This window comes from Bidens hawaiensis, unplaced genomic scaffold, assembly GCF_021521415.1.
Source record: "Bidens hawaiensis isolate Kalapana, Puna unplaced genomic scaffold, B.hawaiensis_p1.1 tig00041128_1, whole genome shotgun sequence".
In the NCBI taxonomy this organism is placed as follows: domain Eukaryota; kingdom Viridiplantae; phylum Streptophyta; class Magnoliopsida; order Asterales; family Asteraceae; genus Bidens; species Bidens hawaiensis.
Genome location: NW_027497268.1, coordinates 115671 through 123041, shown reverse-complemented (window position 1 = coordinate 123041; position 7371 = coordinate 115671). Strand labels below are relative to the sequence as shown.

Genomic DNA, 7371 nt, shown 5'->3' with positions numbered 1-7371 from the left:
ATTATTCATATAGCTCGTAAGACGCCTCGCGCGCAAGCTTTTATTATTCTTATAGCTCGTAAGACGCCTCGCGCGCAGGCTTTTATTATTCTTATAGCTCGTAAGACGCCTCGCGCGCAGGCTTTTATTATCCTTATTAGGGGTTGGTGATTCTCAATAAGAGCCACCACCATATTTTTGTGTCTGTGAACAAGAGATCCTGGAGATTTTTTAGCGGTCACCTCCACACCCCCAAAAAGTCATTGCAGATCCCAACCAGCCGGAGAAGAAGATCAAGACGTGGTTCGTTCATCTCGAAATCCGTGGAAATATCGTCAGGAGCTTCGACAATAACAAACTTCAATTCTTTGAATTATTATGTATTCGTTTAGATATTTAGCTTAATGTCGCGATACGTGATGTGCTCGCATAGCACATCATGCACCAAACTTTTTTGACTAAACGCATCGGAACGCGTCACGCAATTTAAAACCAAATATTGGGGCCCATTTATTTTATCGCACAGGGTCTATGAATGCCTACGCATTCTCGTAGACAGCCTTGTCCTAATTGATTAATATTTATGTGTTAGGATTGAGTAGTTGTTAATGGCTTTGACTTTCAAAAATTATGTCTTCTTAAAATCTATATGGTACTTAAAAACGTAAAAAGAGAAAATGAGAGAGTGTCAATTCTGTAATCAAACAATATATTATAGAAAAATGTTATACGAGCTTGATGAATCATCAATTATCTATTATCTATTACGGTATGTTATTTTAATACTATGATTTTGTTATTTTTATTGTTATAACTTTAATTACTATGATACTTTAATTACTATGATTTTGTTATTTTAATACTATGATTTTCCTATTAGCTGTTAGCCTGTTACTTTATTTTAATGTTATGATTTTGTTATTTTAATAGAAATCATCGTTTAAGGAAAGTATGTGTTTCCTGAATAACACCCAAATGAATCAAACGGTTAAGAATTTAAAGTCTCAAATTCTTAGAAGTATTCATAACAAGATCAAAATCAACATTGAAGCAAATTTCGGAATTAACACTCAGATTATTAAGCAATCTCAATAACTTTTACAAATAAAAAAAAATAACAAGAGGCGGTTTAACCGATAACCACAAATTGCATCCTTTATCATCACATCATCAAATCCCAACGTAATCAAAATAATAAAAATAATCAAACCGCAAGTATCTTCAAAAAGCCATGAAACGTAACACCATTATTTTGACCATCAACATCCCCTGACCTAATCATGGCCTTAATCTCATCATCATCAACTTCTAATCCAGCACCTTCCAAATACCTCCTAAGGTCACCAAACCCTACTTTCCCATCACCATCTCCATCCATAGCCTTAAACACGTCCTCCAAAACGCCCGCGCCATACGCGGGGGCGTTACTCTGCATCACCTTCTCGAACTCCTTGTACTCAACGTACCCGTCTTTGTTCGAGTCGGCTACCGACATCATCGTGCCGATGATACCGTCGTCGGCTTCGGTGTAGGATGTTTTTAGGTCTTCGTGGCTGATCCTGCCGTCGTGGTCGACGTCGAGGATATCGAAGGCGGAACGGAGGTCGGGGATGGTTCTAGCTGGCCATAGAGAAGACCCCGTCGGACACATGGTAACTAACGCTGTCGTTTTGTGTCTGTGGTTAGATGGAAAACGCGGTTTGTGTGAGTTTGGTCCTGTAAAGTCGGAGATTCGTTGCGTATATATAGGAGGGAATGTGCGGCTCTTGGAAAAGGAGAAGACTTGTAAATATCAAAAAGTGTTTTATTCTTTTCCCACATGACATGAGATATACTATGATAATTAAATAAAAAGAAAAAAAAAGGGATAAACTGCAACTAACGTTTAGATCCTTGGCATTTAAAATGGTGTGACACTGAAGCTTTTTGCCCGCTTATCTATCTTTTTATTATAATTAGATTTTTTATTTAAATTAATAAAAATCTAAAAATTTAAAATTAAAATAAAAAGTTTAGAGAACGTGCATTTTTCAGTGAGTTTGAAAAAAAGTTATCCTTTCTCACAAGGTCATATATTTTTGGGCCCGTATTAATTTATATAGAAATAAATTTTTGGTTGGGTTCTGTCGCTCAGTTATGGCCAAATCAATATATATATATATATATATATATATATATATATATATAGTTTTTTTTGGTATGTTTCAGCCGTTTGATTAGGTCAAATCAGGTCATGTAAAACAAACTGATAATATCATATAACCAAAAAAAGTGCATGAAACATCATTAGAATGACACAATTAAAATAAAATATTTTCATTTGAAATGCATAACTGAAATACAATATATTTGATGTGGAGTAGAGTTTGGACGAGAGGGACATATGGATAGGCTAGGGATGAGCGGATCACAGTGTAAGTGATTAATCAGTGAGGTCAGACGTCAGATTGACCGTCAGGGGTTTACCCACTTCAAACAAATTACAATTTGGACCTCACTTATTTTTTTAATTAGGTTAAATATGGGTTGGGTTGGGTATTTGACTTAAAATCTGAGTAGTGATTGGTTGAGTCAAGTATTGTACTTAACAAATTATGTAGAGATTGACTGGGTTGCTATTAGACTTTAAACTTGGGCAGAAATTGATTATGTATATATATAGTTTCTTTTTGGTATGTTTCGGCCGTTTGGTCAGGTCAAATCAGGTAATGTAAAACAAAAAGATAATATCATATAACCGAAAAAGTGCATGAAACATCACTAGAAAGACACAATTAAAATAAAATATTTCTCATTTGAAATGCATAACTGAAACACAATATATTTGATGTGGAGTGGAGTTTGGACGAGAGAGACGGATGGATAGGCAGGGGATGGGCGGATCACAATGTAAGTGATTAATAAGTGAGGTCAGAGGTCAGATTGACTGTCAGAGGTTTACCCACTTCAAAATTATCAGAACTTGGACCTCACTTATTTTTTTAATTAGGTTAGGCTGAGGGGTGTGGGGGGCTCTAACGGGGGCGCGAGTGGGGGCTCCAGCCAATAATATTGTGACGTGTGGCAGAGAGAGAAACTGGATAAGATGGGTGATGGAGCCCCCGCTGGAGCCCCTGGCCCTAGTGTGGAGGGGCTCCAGCAGGGGCTCCAGCGGATTTTTTTTTATTTTTTTATAAATATATTCAAAAAACGTATTATTAAAAAAACTCATAAATTATTAAAAAAAACACACATTAAAAAAAACACATTAATATCTAAAAAAAAGTTTAGAAGATGGGTTGATTTTGGGGTTTTTTTTTAAGTTGTGGTAATTGTTTTATGTGATTTTGGGTGTGGTAATTGTTTTAGGTGATATTGGGTTTATATATAGGAAGAATAATTTTTTTTTTATTAAATTAAAGAGCCCAACAGCTCATTTGTGTACTCCCAACGGCTGTCACGTCTCCCAATGCTCCTTTACGCCACCTTTCTCCCGCGACCCACCTTGCGCCTGCTTTGAATTCCGTGCTCGCGCCCCTCTCGCGCCCCTCTCGCGCCCCGGTGGTGTGGTGCTCGCGCCTGGGGGCGCGAGCGGAGGGGCTCTCGCGCCCCCGCTGAAGCCCCACACCCCTCAGCCTTATATTATATATGGGTTGGGTTGGGTATTTGACTTAAAATATGAGTAGAGATCAATTGAGTCAAGTATTTATTGTACTTAACAAATTTTGTAGAGATTGACTGGGTTGCTATTAGACTTTAAACTTGGGCAGAAATTGATTGTGTCGGGAAATTAACTTAAAAATTGGGCATTAAAATCAAATTTAATTGGATGAATATCTATTTATTCTAATAAAAGACTATAACTTTTGTCATTTGTTAAACTCATAGTCCTCCTCACAATTTTTCAACAAATTTCCATATATGGTCCGTATTTTTAAAGTCATTCAATATATGAATCCAAGTTTATGTTTATTAAATGTAAATACTAACAGATCATTAATGGTGAAATAAATAAATATCGAAATTGAAGTTGCAGACCTCTTAGAATAAAATTTTAAAGTCACTTAGTAATTGCAAATTAAAAAAATATAAAGGTGCATTATTCTCGAAGAATTTGGATTTGTATGGTAAATAAAAATTGTTTTCAAGCAGGGATTCAAACAACAGTGCATTATTTTTTATATAGGACTGGTTTCAAATTTGGATTTAAATTTTCTCATATGCATTTGAATTAATGAAATGTGTATTTTCTTAATTTTCTACACACATTTTGTATAAATATTACAAACATGAAGAATACATATTATACATATATATCTTGGTGTTTAGCATTAAACCATTCAAATTAGTATAATTATAATCTATATGTATAACGATTTACTCTATGAACTATTTGTCATCTATTTATATGACTTTTTTGTGTTGTATAAACGGTTTTAACAATAAGATCAATATTTCGTTTTTTAATATTTTCTTTCATAACTCAGACCAATGTGCTTCAGAGACATGTTTTATGACTTGATTTATACTTTTTCTATAAATTCACATATATTTAATTTAATATGTCTTATAAAATAAATTACTTAATTAAAAGCAGCTGTTATTTGAAACCAAAAAATTTGGTTAAGTCCCATTCCATTATTTTCGTTTTCAGAAAATCATTTAGGGTATTGAAACGTAGAATACGTTTTTATCAGTTATTTACATCATTCCTATATTATATTACCTTATTAATTATATTTTATATACAAATACAACGAATTGAGGTTATGTTAGTGTTAAATGTTGGTTAGTATATAATTAAAGTGTTTATTATGGTTTATATTCAAATTAACAAAAAATAAACAATCGATTCATTATATGTGGAATGAGAACAATTGACTTGGACTAAATCTTGATAACGCCAGTGACTAAGGCTTAACCTTTAATACCTAATAATATATATGATTTAAAAACTAAAAGTTTATTTTTGTTGACTCGAAACCTGGATTTCTGACCCAAGAACCAACCCGAATTACTTCGGTTCAAGTTCGGGTTAGTATTTTCTCGGGTTCGAGTTTCTCGGGTCGGGTTAGTTTGGGTTCGGGTACGGGTTTTCTTGGGTTGGGTTTCAGGTTACGGGTAAAAGCGACAGTTCTACTTTCAACTATTATACATAATAATCACTACCTTCACTTTATGCAACTTTAAATCTTTTAAAATTCTTCTAAAAAAGAATAATAACTATTATTTGAACATGGTTATAAGGTTAGTATGTATTTGTCATTTTCCTAGCAATAACATTCATATGAATGAAACAAATCATTTTGTTATACTTTAAATTTCGGTTTTTATGTTGCTTGAGTATACAATTTTAAATTGTAAAATATAAAGTTAATTAAAATTTTGTCATACACAAAATATTAATGACAACAAATTTATCATGATCAATCAATTTCAAATTCTAAATATTCTAAGAAAGATTACAACATCAAAGTGTAGGTAATATGATTTTTGGGATAATCGTGTTTTTTTATAAACATGAGCAGATGTTCTCAAATGATATCATATTAATTGATTAAAAGCTATAATATTTTATGTGTGTGAATATTTTTATAATAGTTTCATGGATATATTATCATTTATCTAGAGTTGGTATGTATTTGGAGAACCTTTTTAGTCACACGAACAGCTATACGTGGATATATCAAGAGTTATAAATAGACCTATATGTTACCTTATTAAGAATTAAAAGCAGACATGGACTAAAGATTTTGGTTTTTGATAAACAATGTATACCTACTAATACAATCACAAATGTAGTGTAAAATGAAGTTTTTGCTTATTTGCAACATATTTGTGTAATTTTAGTTATCTAGTTATGTAATTTCAATGTTAATTGTAATTGTATTAACAATATATGATCAATTTGTTGAATGTATTTCACTTAATGGTTAAAGTTTAAATTTTTATCAATTACCCGTGTAATACACGGGCCTCAAACTAGTCACACTTATATAATTCTATTTCTATAAAAGCTTTATTTAAATTTTATTAGGGTCAATCTCAAAGTTTCATTGGGTCCTTCTAAAAATTCCACAAGGATTAGTATCAAAATTTTGAAGAAAACAATTAGAATTTTACACTATAATAATACTAAAATTAATCATATGGGACGACAAACCACTATAGCACATAACTAGGTTATCCCATGACGACATTCATATCCGTAACATCATCAAAACAACATATATAGAATAGGCGTTCATCATTTCACATATCATAAATATCTAGGTAAGGTAAAACATGTACAAGGGTAGGGTCGCATGCCTTCCCTATGTATACCTACGTAATGTAAGCACGTATAGGGGTTTCAAGTCATTTCGATGTTCACTCATCTATTCCTTTTGTCCCGTCGGACCATACAACCATACTGGGTAATAACCATCACCATTATTATTCCACATGTCCTGTAAGACCAGTAATATAAAATAAACATGTACAAGGGTCGCATACCTTGGTAGGGGCAGATATATAGCTTAAGGAGGGTGGACCGGTGCCCACCTTCGCATGTCGGAGTGTCGTGTTTGCAGGTACGTGTTTGCAGGTACACGTTACTATACGATGAGAAAAAAATTAGTCGGTGTCCACCGTCAGTTATCGCCAGTTAATTGAGGTAACAGAGAAAGAGAGTAATCCCAAGCTTTATTTCTCGGCGACGTTTTGTAGGTGCTTTTGATGCTGCTGATAAATGAAGAGGAAAGAAGCTGGCGGTTGATAGGTTTTTAGCCCAAAAGCCCATTAAAAGTTTATAATAGGCCTAAATGTTTTTTTAGTAAACAGTACAACGGAAATGGTGCAAACTGCAAAGCAGCATCGGAATTTGACGTTGTTTAATAATCAATTAAAATTTTAAAAACATAATGTAGCTTTGAATTGGATTTTATTTATTAGATTATTTATCTTAGTTTATTATCATATTTTTTACAATAGTTGGTTTAAAAAAAAAAAACTTATACACTGATATATATATAAGAAAATGTGGCCCTTTCGGTAGAAAAATCCTAATTTCTGAGTGTAAGTATTAACTCATGAAATTTGAATAATATTAATATGATTTGGTTGGACTCCTCATAATTCAAAAGTCCAAATCAAAGGTCTACGTAATGGTTGGTTGGCCATGTTTCTATTGACCCGACCCTTTTTTTACCTAGTTTATATTGTGCCCATCCAATAAAATTTTTTGAATCCACCTCTGTACCTAACCATGATAATTTATTTCATTCCAATATTTATGATTCACACGAAGACATCGACGATGTAGTAATTTGTTTAAAAAGACTTTATATTTAAATGATCAATGTGAATTCTACCCGATATTAACTTTGTGGATATTAAAGATATTACCGATGAGGTGGAGACTGAAACGTCCAT

The 7371-nt window shown here is 33.0% G+C and overlaps 1 pseudogene; it reads right to left on the bottom strand.

Annotated features, from left to right (window-relative positions):
* Positions 1–990: 990 nt before the first annotated feature.
* On the bottom strand, positions 991–1743 carry LOC143592637 (calcium-binding protein CP1 pseudogene; annotated as a pseudogene).
* Between the last annotated feature and the right edge of the window lie 5628 nt (positions 1744–7371).